The sequence below is a fragment of the Bubalus bubalis genome, chromosome 10 (genome assembly GCF_019923935.1).
Source record: "Bubalus bubalis isolate 160015118507 breed Murrah chromosome 10, NDDB_SH_1, whole genome shotgun sequence".
Lineage (NCBI taxonomy): Eukaryota > Metazoa > Chordata > Mammalia > Artiodactyla > Bovidae > Bubalus > Bubalus bubalis.
In genome coordinates, this window is record NC_059166.1 from 31,593,875 (window position 1) to 31,612,512 (window position 18,638).

At 40.1% G+C, this 18,638-nt stretch overlaps 1 long non-coding RNA gene across 1 annotated transcript; it reads right to left on the bottom strand.

Moving 5' to 3' along the window:
- Nucleotides 1–6,971: 6,971 nt before the first annotated feature.
- Nucleotides 6,972–18,305, bottom strand: LOC112587418. The gene is made up of 3 exons (XR_003111905.2): nucleotides 18,138–18,305; nucleotides 17,921–18,060; nucleotides 6,972–7,174 (listed from the first exon to the last, which is right to left on the bottom strand). It is a non-coding gene; the product is annotated as an uncharacterized LOC112587418 (long non-coding RNA).
- Nucleotides 18,306–18,638: the final 333 nt, after the last annotated feature.

Here is an 18,638-nt window from a genome sequence, read left to right on the forward strand (position 1 = left end):
AGGACTCAGATTCAAGTGTGTGTTTAGATCTTAACTACAAAACAATAATCCTCTGACCTTACATAAGCAACTTAATGTCTATGATCTTCAGTTTCCCATTTATAAATTAAGGCTGGTTCATGCCTGTTGTGGAGACTTTATGAACTATGTGAAGGGTTAGACATATAGTGTGCATTCAATAATGATACCTTTATCTCACATAGAGGCCAATCTATCATCTCCAGTACTCATTAAATGAAAAAAAGTAAGAATATTTTTATATAGCTTCCTGCCATAAACTGGAATTTAAGTAAGCTCATGAATGTAATAAATAACTCAATAATCTGTATTCCTTTTATTAGTGTTTGAGTCCAAAGAGCAAGACTGGGCTTCATTGTTTTAAAGAGACTATTTATTTCTACCTGATCTTGGTTATATCTACTATCCAAATGATTTTAAAAAATGATGAGCTAACTGAATCTCAATTTATTTAGGAAAAAAAATAGCTTCTTAAAAATGAAATAATAGTAATTCTACTATTTATTCTGGGCCTCCATGCCACCCATCTTGACATATTGGGCATTATTTCCATTGTTTTGAGGTTTCAAGTATATTTAGCTTCATGGCCAGATGAGCTCTAAAGCAAAGGAGAGGGAAAAAAGAAAGAAAAATCCCTTTATTATTATGTGGTCCCAAACTTCATTACTCTCATAAGACATGTTTTTCAAATTTTAGTGTGTATGTGAATCTTCTGGGCACCTGACTCAGTGGCTCCAGAATAGTTTCTGGAATACTGTTACTAACAAGCTCCTGGGTAATGATGCCACTGGTCCATGAACCAATCTTTGAGTAGCAGGCTATAAAAGGGCTCTAGTCAACAGTGTAACTGGCATAAATGCTCCTGTATTACAGGGCACACAATTGAGGAAAAGGGAAATTTCTCATGATTCCTCCAACACCCAAATATTATTATTAATGTTTCTAAGCTTGTGCTCACTTTGTTCCTGCTGACTTGCTTGCTTCTAAAGCCCTCATTCATTTGGTGAGTTGTGACTTATCCTTTAAGTTTCATGTTCTAAGCTATGTCTGCTAGCATAAGACCTGCCCGTAGGCCAGGTCCCTAACAAGTCCCTGTGGGCTGAAGGGGACACTTCTGCGCTTCTGTCTAACCTCATAGACAAAATGAGAATGTCTATCCTCACTGACTCACCTTCTCAGAGTCCTTCAAAAGCCCATGGAGAGACTCTTGGTATGAAGAGGGTGCCCTTTTAGGTGCAGTCCTTCTGCAGCCCTTCCAACCAGGTATTTTCCTAAACTCAGCCATCTTTCAGGACATCTAGTCCACTTGACCAGGAATGGTCCATGGGTTTTTAACTCTTCAACTTTTGGATAGTCTTTTGAGTTCTTTGAGGGGAAGATACTTATAAAAATACAAAGTGATATACAACTATCCAAGTAACACAGTGGGATTAATAACAGCTGTTTTCTTTAAAACATCAAAATATTTCTATGCCCCTGAGCCTATTTTCTATCTGGCAAGGGAAAACACAAACTTCTTGTGGCATGAGTGAATGAAGGTGGTCAGTCAGGGACAGGGTCTTGGCAAGTCCATGACTCTTCTGAGCCTCACAGCATCCAGCCACCCTCCCACATGGGAATACCACCCAGAGTTGCCCGATTTCCCAGATGCCAGAAATCTAGATTTTTATACGAAATCTCCCATATCAACAAATCCAGTTTGGGGTTTTATTTAAACACTATGAAAGCCAAACCAAACAAATCTATGGACCAGATGCAGCTGGTTGAGGGGGAGACGAGGAGGAACACGTGATTTTTTGTATTTGATTTAAAGTGACTCTGCTTTGAAAACAACTTTCACTTCTAGCCTGCTGAAATCCATCACAGCCGGGTGTAAAGCTTACCAGTGCCTGACCTAGTCTGTGCTTGGCAACAGCTTCCCTCTTAAACTGAAGTATGAGCAATAATGTCAAGTCTTGCTCAAGATATTCTTAGCCTCTTTCCATATAAATTTATACACGTAGTCAGCAACACCCAGAATCATCTGGAAAGTCTAGTTTCTATGTCTGCATTCACTGATACAGTATTTTCTTTTCTCTGGGCCTTCTTTGCAGAAAAGAGCTACCATGTAACATAAGGAATCAAGAGGGCTGGATGAACCCATCTGTTTTTTGACCAAAGTCGATGTGGGTAGTGTGGCATCTGATTCCAATTCTGTTGGTGCAGCAGCTTCTCAAGTCTGACAGGTAGTCTCTAGATATTTTAGGCTTAGAAAGCCAAAAAGAAAACTACAAAACTTGCCCAGGTTGACCAGCACATGGAAAGGAGAAAATTAGTGGTTGTGTCGGCAGTATATTCCATATTCAGCCAACAGCATCCCAGGTGGCTCACTGGTAAAGAATCCTTTGCTGATGCAAGAGACACAAATTCGATTCCTGGGTTGGGAAGATCCCCTGGAGAAGGAAATGGCAACTCACTCCAATATTCTTGCCGGGAGCATCCCACGGACAGAGGAGCCTGGTGGGCTCCAGTCCATGGGATCGCAAAAGAGTCGGATATGACTTAGTGGGTAAACAACAACAACCCTGCAAATCAAATGACTACACCTGTAAGAATATTATACTCAAGGTGCCAAAAGCACTACTTTTAAAAAATATTTATTTATTTATTTTGGCTGCACAGGGTCTTAGCTGCAGCATGTGGGATCTACTTCCCCAACCAGGCACCAAACCTGGGCTCCTGCATTAGGAGTATGGAGTTTTAGCCACTGGACCACCAGGGAAATCCCCCAAAAGCACTATTTTTATTGCTTTCAGTTTTGAGGATTTCATTTTTATTTTTCAGATAGGAAAACAACCATCCCCATAACCAAAGTAATGACTTCATGTCTTACATACCTTGGAATTCTCCTTGCAATTTGTCAACTCAACAAATGGGTGAATATATTATCTTAAATCACAGAGGCTAGAACAATGACCTTTTTTACTCTGTCTTATGTACAAGGTGACAAATCACAGGTGCTCATTTATTACACATAGCAATGAGTGAATAGCAGTGAATAAATAATGATGAATAAGCAAGAGGCTTGTAAACTCCTTCTGACCACTAATGGGCAGTGTAGTATTTCCAGTGTAATAAGTATCATAAAGGTATTAATATATGGAATTATGAGACTATATAATAGGAGGTTTTGAGTTAGGGGTATCAGTGAAGTTTCGCTTGGGGAAGAGATAAAGGGTATATAGGGCTGTTCATTAGGAAAAAGGGTAGAAAGAACATTCTGGGCCAGGGGTCAGCAAATTAAAGGCCATGAGGCAAATCCAGCTCATCACATATATTTATGTATATCTATATTATGTATATTACATATATATATGTATCAAATATATATTTGATCAGCTGAGAGCCATGCCTACTCATTTACTCAGCGTCTGCAGCTGCCTTTGGATAAGATGGCAGATTTCAGTAGTTGGGAAAGAAATTATATGATTTGCAAAGTCTAAAATATTTATTATCTGCATCTTCACAGGCAACATGTTATCGACCTATATTCTAGGCAGAAGGAATAGGATATGCAAAAGCCCTGTGGCCAGAGAGAAAATGAATAGAAACAAGTGAGAAAAGGCCTATGTAATCAAAATGAGGAGAGTAAGGGGAGAGATGATAAGAGATGGTAAACAAGGTGAGAGATGAAACCAGAAAGATAGGTGGGCCAAAACCAGATAAAGTCTTGAGGGCCACATTAAGGAGTTTGGGCTTTATCCTGAAGGCAATCTGAAGCCGTTGGAATCTCTTAGGCATGAGGCAGATAGACTTGACATGATTAGTTTATATGGGAAGGCCACTGAAGCTACACTATGACAAATGGATTGAAGGAAGATGAAGTGGAGGCAAATACAACACAACAGACTTTTGAAGGAGACTAACCAGTCCATTCTAAAAGAGATCAGTCCTGGGTGTTCTTTGGAAGGACTGATGCTAAAGCTGAAACTCCAGTACTTTGGCCACCTCATGCGAAGAGTTGACTCATTGGAAAAGACTCTGATGCTGGGAGGGATGGGGGGCAGAAGGAGAAGGAGACGACAGAGGATGAGATGGCTGGATGGCATCACCGACTTGATGGACGTGAGTTTGAGTGAACTCCGGGAGTTGGTGATGGACAGGGAGGCCTGGCGTGCTGCGATTCATGGGGTCGCAAAGAGTCAGACACGACTGAGCGACTGAACTGAACTGAACTGAACAATTTGCTCAGGATAAGCAAACTACTACAAAACTTTGAAATTTCATTGATTTATCATAACAAAGAATTCCTTACTTACATTGCAGCACAAAGGGACTGGAGGTGGACTCTCCCTCCTGAGAATCATCAGAGTTCTCTACTCAGCCAGCAGCATGTGTGGGAAGAGGGCCAGGGATTTTTGTGGGGAGGTTTATAAAGGCAGGACTAGAAAAAACACAATCACCTCCACTCACATCTTTGGCAAAAATTCAGTCATATGATCACACCTAACTGCCCAAGAAACAGAGAAACATGGATACTGATAGATCTTTGCAGGAAGCAACTAGTAGCTCCTGGCCTAAGCCTCCATCAATAACTATGAAAATCGATCCATATTGTTGCTAATTTTAAGCAAATATTCACTGTAGAGCTGCTTCATTATAACATGGCTTGTTGATATTTGTTTTATATATATAGTAAATATTGATAGTATTTTAGCTTCAAACACTTTTTCAAACTGTAGGTCACTACCCATTAGTGGATCATGAATCAATTTAGTGAATTATAGCCATAATTTAAAAAAATAATAAAAGAGACTTTAAAATATCTGAGCACATCACACATAGAAAGAAAAATATGTTAGTAAAACTTTTCTTCAGATACACACATATATACTGGTGCTGCTGCTGCTAAGTTGCTTCAGTCATGTCCAGAGAAGGCAACGGCACCCCACTCCAGTACTCTTGCCTGGAAAATCCCATGGAAGGAGGAGCCTGAAAGGCTGCAGTCCATGGGGTTGCTGAGAGTCTGACACGACTGAGCGACTTCACTTTCACTTTTCACTTTCATGCATTGGAGAAGGAAATGGCAACCCACTCCAGTGTTCTTGCCTGGAGAATCCCAGGGACGGGGGAATCTGGTGGGCTGCCGTCTATGGGGTCGCACAGAGTCAGACATATATACTGGATCATAGTAAAAAATACATATTGTGGATTATGGTCAAAAATTTTGAAAAAACACTGACCCATAAGATAAATGGATAGTCCTATTTAATGCCAGTCTTAGAGTTCTAAGATAGTTTTTTTAATCAATAGATAATCTATGCATTGCCTCAATTGATGTATTCTAATGTTTATGTTTGTTAGGATCAATATTGTGCTTTTGAAGATGAATGTTTAGGGGCATTCACTGGTTATTCACTCAGAGAATTTTTTTAAAAAACATATTCAGTGAATAATCTACAGCTATATTTAGTGAATGATAACTCCTAAATTTAAAAACAGAACAACAACCAAAAAAACCTCAAAAGAAAATCAATTAGAAGAAGAAATTCAACAACAGGACACAAACCAGTAGACAAAGAGAATCTGTCACCAAACTCACTTTCCTCTTCTGTGTGTAGTGACCAGGAGCACTGAGAGAAATTAAAAGACCCGACCTGACATTTTTGTACTGAAAAAATAGTTTCCAATAATACCCTGATGATAGTCAGTTTGATTTGGGGTAAAGAAAACAGTCTATTCAGCAAAGAGTTTTGTTCCTACACATCGTTTATTCCCTATTTAAGTGACTCTCTAAACACACACACAGACTACAGGTGCCTATGAATGTTTAAAAGCAAGCAACCAGAGACTTGATCTTGCCAGCCCTCCCTGGGATCCAATTCACTTAACAGTCTACCAAGGTCACAAGAGTTATCAAAGGTTTTGCTTATTTAATTAGAATAAATACTAAGTAGTTAGTTAACCAAGTTGTCATCAGGGGTAATTTCTCACTGTTATTTCATGATTATTCCATCATGGCAGAGTGAAAAAGTGTGAGCTGTGTTGTTTGAAGCAGCAGTTTGTAAAGCCACAGCTGAGATGAGCCTGATATGTATATTTCAAGAATGTTATAGGCAATACATTGCAGAGTTTTATTAATAGATCTGGAAGGGACCTATATATGGGTCATGTACATCTCATCATATTGATGAGAAAAATATGTGTTGAAGTGGTCCACTGGGATTCAACCCAGGTTTTCATCTGTCGATTCATCTTACTTTACTGCTTCCCTTTGAAAACACCCATGTTTGCATGGCGTGAGCCCCTAAGTTCCACAGGGTCTACCGCTCTGATTCTCTGACAGATGGAGGGAAGACATCTGAACAGCTGGGGCTCTGCATTGCACCAGGTCTGCTTTTCTGGGATGGACTGAGCAGCTGCTTTAGGCAACACACTCTGTATTTCAGAAGCAACACTGAAGGCAGCGAGGCAGGTGAACCAAACAGATGGTCTCTGATTGACACACTTAACATCCTACATTCCTCAAAGGGCAGTCTGACTCTCTATGCCTGCATCACGAGGAGATGCTGTCCCTGCATTGTACACACTGTGTGTTCCTCTACAAGCCTGTGTGTCTTCATTTATTTCTGAAACATTTATGATATGCTGAGGACACGTTATGTGGCAGGTCCATAACAAGAAAACAATAGCAATGAAAAACAGGGTGAAATATTTTAAGTGACACCCTAAAAGTATATACGCTTCCCAGGTGGCTCAGTGGTAAAGAATTCTCCTGACAATGCAGGAGACGCAGATTTGATCCCTGGGTCGGAAGATCACCTGGATGAGAAAATGGCCAACGCACTCCAGTATTCTTGCCTGGGAAATACCACGGATAAAGGAGTCTGGTGGGCGATAGCCCACGGGATCACAGAGAGTAGGACACGACTTAGTGACGGAATCGCAACAACAAAAGTACACAAATAGAGTTAAAACTAAGTTATATTTATTGCATCCATGCATATAGGACTTGAAGTTAGATTTAAAGACGTCGGGTTCACAGACAAATCATTGCCTTGGCTTTCACATTTTCTGGTGATCAGCACTATTCTGACTTAGTTTTCCTGGGAACACGTGTGTCTGTTGTGCAATATTGATGAACTTGAGTTTGGAGCTCCTAGCACTGTCTCTCTCTCTATGAATAATAGGGAACACATAAATGATTAAAACAAGGCAACCAGAAACCTGATCTTGCCAGTCCTCCTTGGTATCAAATTCATTTATCAGCCCACCAAGGTTACCCACCTCAATTCCCTAGAGCCTAGCTACTAAAATGATTAACTGGTCCGTTCTCTTATTTCATTCATTTAATTTGAAGGAGAAAAAAGTGAAAATATTTTTAATGAATTGACCTGTACACAATTACATTTAGCTTGCTGCATCCTCTAAAATATGTACTAATGGTACATACCCCAACAGAGATAAGAGTGAACAAAGAAATATAGCTTTTATTACATATCTTCTTCATATTAATTAACCTGTTATCCCAGGTTTAGTCCTCTCTCTACAATTCTCCAGACTATCCTAACCTCAAATGCATATGAATTGAAAGAATACACTGGTAGATATAAAGATCTAATTGGATTTCTCTAGAAGAAATAAACATTTAAGGGAATTTTTAAACTGTATTTACATTTGTAGTGATTAATGGAGAATCCTAATGCTGAGTAAAGCATCAGTTCAGTTCAGTTCAGTTCAGTCGCTCAGTTGTGTCCGACTGTTTGCAACCCCATGAACTGCAGCACGCCAGGCCTCCCTGTCCATCACCAACTCCCGGAGTTCACTGAGACTCATGTCCATCGAGTCAGTCATGCCATCCAGCCATCTCATCCTCTATCGTCCTCTTCTCCTCCTGCCCCCAATCCCTCCCAGCATCAGAGTCTTTTCCAATGAGTCAACTCTTTGCATGAGGTGGCCAAAGTACTGGAGTTTCAGCTTCAGCATCCTTCCAAAGAAATCCCAGGGCTGATCTCCTTCAGAATGGACTGGTTGGATCTCCTTGCAGTTCAAGGGACTCTCAAGAGTCTTCTCCAACACCACAGTTCAAAAGCATCAATTCTTCGGTGTTTAGCCTTCTTCACAGTCCAACTTTCACATCCATACATGACCATTGGAAAAACCATAGCCTTGACTAGACAGACCTTTGTTGGCAAAGTAATGTCTCTGCTTTTGAATGTGCTATCTAGGTTGGTCATAACTTTCCTTTCAAGGAGTAAGCATAGTTTCCCTCAAACCTCAGGGAAAAATTAGTCTGTTAGACGTTTCATGAAAATGATATCACTTTCTTCATAGAATAATAAGCACAGAGAAAATAATAACAGCATATGTGTAGATTTCTTTATTTTCATTGCAATGACCAAATAATCAAAGGATCAATTCTTTCTAAGCACCTGTACAGCACTATGTAGTATTTTAATATGATTAAGGTGGATTATACTCAGCAGTGTATTGGTCAATATTTAACAACTGGTTAGGGTGTGGGAGCCCTGATTTGCAGTGTGTTGGTATCTATGTGATAAATACACACACCATGACTGATGTCAAGCCTTCAATATAAATTCACTGGACAGGGAGTAAAGAAGAAATGTGTTGTAATGCATCATTATATAGTATTTTCTCCATACAGAATCTGCCATATTTAGTAAATAAAAAGCCAAAATATCCAGTTAAATATGAATTTCAGATAACCAATACATAATTGTTTTAATGTAAGAATTTCTATGTGATATTTGAGACATGCTTAGAAATGTATTCACTTTTTTTTCTGAAATTTAAATTTAACTGGGCATCCTGGATTTTATCTGGCATTCCTAATGTCAACGCCATAGACACAACCTCAAGGGCATAAATAATAGTAAAATGGAATGAGTTTTGAGGATTTTTTTTTTACCTTTTGAAAATAATTTACATTTTAAGTTTATATAATTTGATTTTTTAATAATGGCTGTGTTTGAAAACTGGCTCACAAAATTCCTAACAATTTAACCATTTGCTTTTGCAAGTCAGTGCTAGCACCCCTCTGATATTATATTTAAGTATAATACATCTAAGCCAGAGAGTTAGACTTTGAAAATGCAATGATAGTACAAATCTTAAAGTGTAGCTTTATTATTCATAATATCACTATGAATTTAAAACAGCTCATAAACATGGCTTCATTCACTTTCCACTGAAATAAATTTCAGTGGAATTGACCTCTCCCAACCCCCATACCACCCCTTAACTCCCACTCCTGGAAAAACTTCTCTGTAGCAAGGAAAAATGCACTTTCAGATTTCTTCCTTTCCATTTTTAGAGATTTGTGTCATGACCAGCCATCTTTTGAATTGGGTGATCTTATGAAAAAGCTCTGACTTCAAATCTTCTGCCACTTTTCCATGGGGTGAAGGATTGAGATCCAGAGTACGTGGTCATTTTGTTTCCATGTTTAGCTGAGCACTTTGATCAGATACTGGTAACTTAAAGATAAGCCTGGAATTCTGTTTGGGGTACGGGTGAAAAATCTGCACCAGTTCACAGAGTAATTGGATTAGGAGTGTGTAGGCTTGCAGATAAGGAGAAGAAAATGGGATTAAGATGAGCTCTAGAGAACTGGGTATGGAGGAGGCCTCAACAACCATTTACCTGATTTTGAAAGTAATAAAAAAATAAGATAAAATAAATAAAGCAAGTATCCTTCACTTTAGTCAAACTTAACACTCAGAACGTTTTCTCTTTTTGACATGAGGGTATTTCTATTTCATGGTAAAAGCTTGCATTGTGAATTCTTTCTCTCTCTGTGTATGTATACACACACACACACACACAGTTGTTTTTTTTTTTAGATTAAGCTTTATTTTAGGTGTTCTCCAAGTGATGAATACCCAGCACACATTCTATTTCATATTACAAGTTTAATTTTAATTTAAAATTAAATTAATTTTCAGTCAACATTTGCCCTATATGTTGATTTCAGAACACCAAATGCAGCATTAAAACAGTAGTTTGTATTTTATGTCAGAACCTGTACCTGACAAAGACATCTAGATGAAAAATACCAAATTTTAATATCAACACTAGTTCTGTAATCTAGCTTATTTTCTTAATTTTCTCATTTCTTGTATTAGAAAATTGTGTCACAAATAGACCCTAATGTTGGGAATGATTAACAGCAAAAGGAGAAGAAGGCAGCAGATGATAAGATGGTTAGAGAGTATGACTGATTCAGACATGAATTTGAGCAAACTTCAGGAGATAGTGAAGGACAGGGAAGCCTGGAGTGCTGCAGTCCATGGGGTCGCAAAGAGTCAGAAGCAACTCAGCGACTGAATACCAGCAACATCACAAATAGGATGGCTGAAGTCGTTTCTATTTGAAGTCTTCAACATGTTTGAAATCTTTTCTATTAATTCAAATATTAACTCAGCAAAATACTCTTCTAGGTTCCTCATAGATATTTATAGACTTTAGTTACCAAACTTGAGTTTTAATTATACCAGAAATCTATATTATTGGTAGCAATTGAACAAGACAGAATTGAACCATTTTACTAGTATAACAAGGTCTTAAAATCTTCTTCTGGACTTCCCTGGTGGAGCAGTGGATAGGAGTTCACTTGCCAGTGCAGCAGACATGGGTTCGATCCCTGGTCAGGGAAGATTCCACATGCTGTGGGGGCAACTAAGCTTGTGTAAGCCACAGCTACTGAAGCTCAGCCAAAAATTAATTAAAGAATGGATTTTAAAAAGCTGCATATTCCTCTAAAATAGCTTATCAAGGGAATTCCCTGGCGGGCCAGTGGTTAGTGCTCCATTTCCACTGCAGGAGGCCTAGGTTCAATCCCAGGATTTGATGTGTGGTCGGGGAACTAAGATCCCACATGCTGTGGCCCCAAAGTAAATTAATTAATTAATTTTAAAAATAAAAGAAATTAACTTATCAATATTCCAACCATAACCAGCTAAAAAGTAGAATGGACAAAATATAAGTGAATGAGAATAATATTTCTGACTTCCTTTTTCCACTACTCATTTCATTTTTGTTGCTGTTGTTGTTATTCTTATCCAGGAACTCAAGATGTCTTTACCCAGTGGAATGGTCCAATTCCATTCCTAAAGCATATGAATCCTGTGGTTCTGACTTGTTTGGCTGCTGTAATTTTCTATCAGCTTTATTTTTGGACCTGAAAATACTGAAAGACAGCCCAGAGAATCCCCTGGCTTTCACATATAGGCCTCCAGTTGTTTAGCAGCAACCCAATTTCCTCTTGGTAATTAGAATGAATCATGTTAGCCGGTGGATTAATCCCCTTCTTTTCCTCTCTGCTCAGTAGCACAAGGATTCCAAAATGGCAAGGTGGTAGTGTCATCTTCCAATTCAACAGAACTACTATTGTATTCCCAGTGGAGTATTCCACTCTTGGGAAATAAAAACTCTAAGCCAAAAGATGGCTGGGCTTCCCTGGTGGCGCTACAGTTAAAGAATCTTCTTGCAAAACAGGAGACACCTGAGATACAGTTTCGATCCCTGCATTGGGAAGATCCCTTGGAGGAGGAAATGACAACCCACCCCAGTACTCTTGCCTGAAAACTCCCATGGACAGAAGAGCCTAATACAGTCCAAAAGGTCTCAAAGAGTCAGACACAACTGAATGACCTAACACACACATGCCAGCAGATCTCACAGTATAGGGACAGAAAGCAAAAATTCTGCAAGTAAGTTAAAAACTGAGAAACTATAACTTAAAAACTGGCACAATTGTTAAATGAACAAAAATAATAAAGTATACATACATCTTAATGGGCTTCCCTGGTGGCTCAGCCTGAAATGCAGGATACCCTGTTTCGATCCCTGGCTCAAGAAGGTTCCCTAGAGGAGGAAATGGCAACCCATCCTGTACTTTGCCTGGAGAATTTCATGGACAGAGGAGCCTGGAGGGCTATAGTCCCTGGGGTCACAGAGTTGAACGTGACTAGGTGACTAACACACACACACATACACACACACACACACACACACACACACACACACACACACCTTAATTAACATACTAGAGAAGGCAATGGCACCCCGCTCCAGTACTCTTGCCTGGAAAATCCCATGGGCGGAGGAGCCTGGTAGTCTGCAGTCTGTGGGGTCACTAAGAGTCGGACACGGCTGAGCGACTTCACTTTCACTTTTTACTTTCATGCATTGGAGAAGGAAATGGCAACCCACTCCAGTGTTCTTGCCTGGAGAATCCCAGGGACGGGGGAGCCTGGTGGGCTGCCATCTATGGGGTCACACAGAGTTGGACACGACTGAAGTGACTTAGCAGTAGCAGTAGCAGCAGAGAAACAAAATTACAACCATGAAATGAAATCAGAATATTATATAAAAGGTATACTCAAAGAATACTTAGGAAAGAGATCTTAGAAATTAAAAATGTAATAGCAGAACTTTTTAATTTAATATAAGAGGATGAGAATAAAGCTCTGGGAGTGTCACAGAAATTTTTAAAATTAATTAAAAGATAGAAAATAAAAGAGAAAAGATACAAAAGTTAGAGGACCAGTCCAAAAAGTTCATCATCCAATTAATAATATTTCAGAAAAAGAGAAAAAAATAGACAAAGGAAGATATTTAACAAAAAAACTGAAGGAAAGTCTTCCAGAATTCAAGAATGTGAGTTTTTTAATAAAAATGCCCATAACAGTAGACTGAACATAGACCCACACTAAGGTTCATTGTCACTGATCACATACACTTAGAACAGAGAAAAGATCTTACAAGTTTCTAGAGACAGAGAAAAAATTACATACAAAGGATCAGGTAAAAGGATCCCACTGGCAATACTGGAAGGAGCTGTTGCTACCACGGTCTATATGGCAGACCTTGTTCCCACCTTGAGGAAAGCTTTGTTCAGTCAGACCTTGTGCAGGAGTGCATTATATTTACATAAAAGTTGGAAGATGAATAAAGATAAGGGTAGAGATGCTCTAGTTTAATCAGGTATAGGGAGCCTGGCGCCCTCTCTGCATCTTCTGTTCTTTGAACACAGGACATTGGTACAAAACTGCTGTCCTGACAAACTTAACACTGTATTATCATCTCAGGGTTAGGGGATGGTAGTGTCTCAGCAGTGAAAGGATTCAGTTTCGGTAAATCCCAGGAAGATGTCTGCCTATCATTCTTGTTTTAAGCTTTCAGAGAATTATCTATATTATTAAGTTTGGAATAGTTTAGCTTTATCATCCATTCAATAAATGAGTGCCTTCTGTAGGTAAAGCACTGAGGATACAGTGTGAAGAGTCCTTACCAAGAAGATGGGCTTTTAACACCTAATTACACCATCAATTATTTAATTTACAATTGTGTTGAGTGCTATGAAGAGAAAGTACAGGATGCTTTGACAGTGTGGGGCTGAGAAGACTTCCTTGAGGAAATGACATTTATAAAGATCACTGGTTGATTAGTGGGAATTAATTAGTCCAAGAGATTGCAAATCCAAACTCCTTCTGGGTGGCAAGCAGCTAACACCGATGTGTACCTGGTAGGGGTAAGACTGAAAGAAAAACAAAAGGCCCTAAGGCATATTGGAGGAAGTCTACTGGCCTTAAGGCATTCAAATTCAAGCTTTAAAAATCTCTGGACTGGCCAAACAAAAGAGGTCTGCAGCCAAAGACAGCAGAAGGCCTGGCATGCTGCTCCGGCTCTCAGATCCAGGCAGGAGGAAAAGCAGGAACAATGGCCCTGAGGCGGGAAGAGCTGTCTGTTTTGATGAACCAGAAAACAGCAACCTTGACGGATGAAGGAGAGAATGGGTCCACCCTGGCAGATGACGGACAGGAGCCATGTCACTCAAGGCCTCATCGGCAGGAGAGGGCTAAGGTCTTCATCCCAAGTATCCTTGGATGCACTGAGGGTTTTAAGCAGAGAAGTGAACTCATTCAAGTTGTATTTTTAAAATCTCACTGGGCAACAATTTTAAAATCTCACTGGGAAGCTGCAGTTCGGAAGCCATTGTGGTGGTTCCATCTCTCCCTTAGTTTTTCATCTACATTATGTAAATAACTGTGTGTGTCTTCAAGCAGCCTTACACCTGTATTCCTCACCCTAGGTGACCAAATTTGATGTTTCCTTCTTAGCCCCAATGCTGACCCAAAAAAAAGAAAAAATTGCCATTATCAGCGCTCTGGAGTGGAATCTTCCATGTGCTGGCTGATATGGCAGTTGGTTCACTTTCTGAAACCAGGATGGCTAAGACAGTCAAGCCTCAAGAAATTCATGTGACTGGGGAAAGAGATACTTAAGCCAATAAATATTAAGTGCTATGGTGCGAGCAGTGCTAATGTAAATCTGAAGTATTACAAAAGCAAGAGAACATGTGCCTAACGTATCAGAGGAGGGGCAAATCGAGCAAACGTAAAAACTGTTGCTGGACTGGTCATTTGCTCTAGGATTCTAGAAACAATTCTTCTTTCAAGATGATCTCATGCAGACTTTGCCAATTAACAGATATAAATGTATATGATTATCTGATTTGGTGTATGAATAACTTGCATCACTTGTTTGTCCACTCTCTTGGTGACGCCATTCTTGGTTCTTAAAGAGCCAAGAAGAAGGGAAGTGCTGTGAGTCAGCAAGTCTCCATAATGTTTATTTAAAGATGAAAACTTGAAGTTGGGGGAAAAATGAGTAAGCCAGACACATTTGCTTCCTCTTTTAAAAAATGGAAATGACAAACTCTTGCAAGTTTCATACTCTGACCGACATGATGTATTTGTGTTTTTGTTGTTCTTGTACAAGACAAATTGGGTGAGCCTTCTGATATTAAATCATCTTTTTTCAACTTGTTTATTCATTGGTATATTTGGGCTCAAAATTAATTTCTTCTCTCTTTTTCTCTGCCTACCACTTTGCATAAAACATACTCATATGATATTAATGCTACAAATAAAAACACTGGGATTAAACATCATTTCCTTAGTAAAATATACCTTCCTTGATGTAGTAATCTTTCCTTTTTATGATGTCTGTAAATCTAGATTCAGAACTCTCTAGGCTTGTGTTAAGATTTCACTTTATAGCTATTTTGTCCTTGGATAACTCACACAAAATCTTGTGGTGTTGGAAAATCAATTTTTATGCCAAGACCATTTATTTCTGCTCTCGATCAAGGGAAAGGCTCTATGCTACAATCTCTAGGGTGGAGGGAGATTTCCATTGCTCTGAATAGGGAACAGAAGACTTGGGAGTTTCTTTAACACAAGGATTTTCATCCACATTCCCATGAATAGCATGGCAGTACAGCTGTGGGACTGGCAGATCAGTCCAGAAGTGAGCCATACACGGTTGGCATCATCATGCTGATTGATTCATTTTCAGAGTGTTGTTCCAATGTCTCAGACATAAGCCCAAACATCTCCTAAACCTGGTTTTCCCTCACATGACCAAATTAAGGAGAATAAAACGATAGTTGTCACATCTCTCTCTTTTTACTTTGATTTATACAGTCCTTAGCAACCAGAGTGGAGAAGGCAATAGCACCCCACTCCAGCACCCTTGCCTGGAAAATCCCATGGACGGAGGAGCCTGGTGGGCTGCAGTCCATGGGGTCGCTAAGAGTCGGACATGACTGAACACCTTCACTTTCATTTTTCACTTTCATGCACTGGAGAAGGAAATGGCAAGCCACTCCAGTGTTCTTGCCTGGAGAATCCCTGAGGTGGGAGAGCCTGGTGGGCTGCCGTCTGTGAGTCTCACAGAGTCGGACACGACTGAAGTGACAGCAGGAGCAGCAGCAGCAACCAGAGTACCTACATTGGGGCACATTGCAATGGTTCTCATAACTCAAGAAACCCAAGTTCTGATCTCTTCAAGAAATGTGTGTCAATCTTTTGATGGTTAAAAGATTTAAAACCTGAAACTGAGAGGCAAAATACATCATTTTCCATTAAAAACTTTTTGAGCTGAATAGTTCACATGGGATAGAGTTAATAATGGTAATAATAAATAGGTAATGACTACTGTGTGCCATAAGTTAAGACTATATTATAGTCTTACTGTATTATAGTAAGTCTATACTATATTATTTAATTTACTCTTGCAACTATAAATGGTAATATAAGGAGACTGTGTTTTGTTTTGATGTAAAACATATTTTTTTGCTTCACTTATACTTTGCTTCACTTTACCTAAAAGTTGTTATTTAGCTTAGCACAGTCTCTATCATATAGGAAACATCCATTGTATTCACTTATTCAAACAGGTATTCTTGAGTGAATGCCTTAAAAGTGTCTTTCAAATGATAGCTCTGATATGGCTATTTAGATGTCTCTAAACCAAAAAGCAATTTTTGAGAAGCACTACCAAGATAAAAGTTACCCTTCCTTCTCTTAGAGGCGTACACATTTATATGACAAACACTTCATCGGTAAAGCAAAACGTGGGAGGCAGATGTGGTAGAGTGAAAAGAACCAGAAGCACTGGCCTTGAACGTCCCACCTACGTTCTGCTCTAGACTCCTAGGCAGTCTAGCCCTCCCCAGTTTGCAGCTGGTATTGGGCACAGGAGAGTGAACAAGATATCCCCCCGCCAACCCCTGGGAGATGTAAACAGATGCTTAGGGTCACATTCCCATGGACTGAGGGTGAGGGCAGGGCTGCAGACTAGACAGGGACTGTGGGTGTCCGTGCAGATATGACTCAGGACAGCCAGGTGTTCGGAGCTCACCACAGACACACCAGGTGCAAGCTGGGGAGGGCCCAGGCTGCCAGGATAATCCTTCCTCTGGGAGGACTCAGATTTGTGTCTCTCTGGACCCAGGCAACTGAACTGGAAAAGTTCCAACTCCTTTGCTTGCCACCAAAGTGTTCTCAGGATCTCGCTCTAGTAGAATTTACTTCTCACCACCTTCAGCCTGTTCTGTGTCACAACTCAAGAGCTAGTTTATGGGGCTGGAAAGTGCTCAGTATTCTCCTAGGGCTAGGCATCGCCCCCGCTATTTCCACTACCTGGGGCACTGCATCTCCACCCACCATGACTTGTCCAAACCCCTGCCTCCCTCAGAACCCAGCACCAAAAGCCTCCCCTGGATAGAATACTCTCTGACCCTCCCGCTCTCTCCAGACCCATTAGACATTAACTTATTCTCTTCAGCAGACTTACAGCACTTTCTCAGTATTTCCCAGTTGCCACTTTCTTCTTTGAGTCAGTCATTTATGTCTGTGGCTTAATCGCCTTTACTAGAATAGAAGCCCCTGGGAGAGGATTTAAGTCAAACATTTTTGTACTCACCCCAAGACCTGGGCTCAGTGCCTTATATGAAGCTGTTACCCAATAAACACTTATTGAGTTAATAATTGTCTATACTGCTGCCTTGCCTGGTATGCTGAGTGAATAAATATTCATAGTTTAATGGTTCATATATGTACACAAGTTATGGAGAAGAATGGCAACATGGAGAAAGCAGATCAGATTATACGACAAAACATAAATGGTGACGTGTGTGTTCAAATGGATACAAAAATATATGTCCTCAAATAATACTGCTCTTAGTGAGAGGTAACAATAAATCAATTTGGTATTAATTGCAAACAGCACAGGCTTTCTGACAATCTCAAAGGAATAAGAGGAATGAGGTGAATAGAGGGTTTGAAGACATTAATTTCAGACTTGCCCTGGGAGTGGGCACACAGAGAGGCAAGAAAGCCTGACTCCCACCTGCAGTGGAAATGTGTCTGTGTTAACTATCCAATCGTGAAATGCACTGTTTTATGACTTCAGTCATTCCTGCTTTACTGAGAGCAAATAAGCGAGCGATAATGAGGAGGCCTGCTGCCTATCTCCCCCTCTCCTGGGGCCTCCACCTGCCACAGCAGGACTACCCCTCCTACCCGCACCTCCCTCTGTGTTTCCTTACCAGCTCAGAAGGCTCTGCTGCACTTCCTTCTTCCAAGGGAAACACCAAGGCCAAGGGATGCTCCAATGTAAGTCCTGAGGAATTCATGCCATGTCATCAGCCTAGCTAGTCATGAGCTTTAATTAGCTGGTTCCATTTGTCTGGGTTTGGGAGATAAAAGTATCATGTTGAACAGCAAGACTGATTTTCATTCTGGAAATGAACGTTTAGTTCCTACCTGATCTGTTGCAAAGTCCCCGTGGCTTTTGCCCTTGGGAATGATTAGGTGCCCTTGAGAGGCTGTGTCCTCGAGCAGAGGTAGCGCCGGCTCCCATAGCTACCAAAACCCCCAGAGGATCAGAATGTGGAGGCTTCACTGCAACTGGAGAGAGACCTAGGCAACGTTAGAGCATTTCAGAAGCTCACATTCTATGACTCAACCAACACTGCATTGAAAGAGATTGTCTTTACAAGGACCTGGGTCCTGACCTTCAGTCCTGGCTGAAAGGAATGGCCTTGAAGGAGAAGTGAACAGACTTCCATTATTTTATATTAGGAAAACTTTGCCTTCTTGGTAAAGGCCAGGGATTTGACATATAAATGGAAACACAGGCAATTTAAATGAGATGATCTAAAGTTTTAACTGAATTAGATGAATCAAATCACTCACTTTCATTCTAAAACTCTATTTCCATTCAATCCAATTACTTCTCTCTATGACTTTGGCTTTAAATGGATG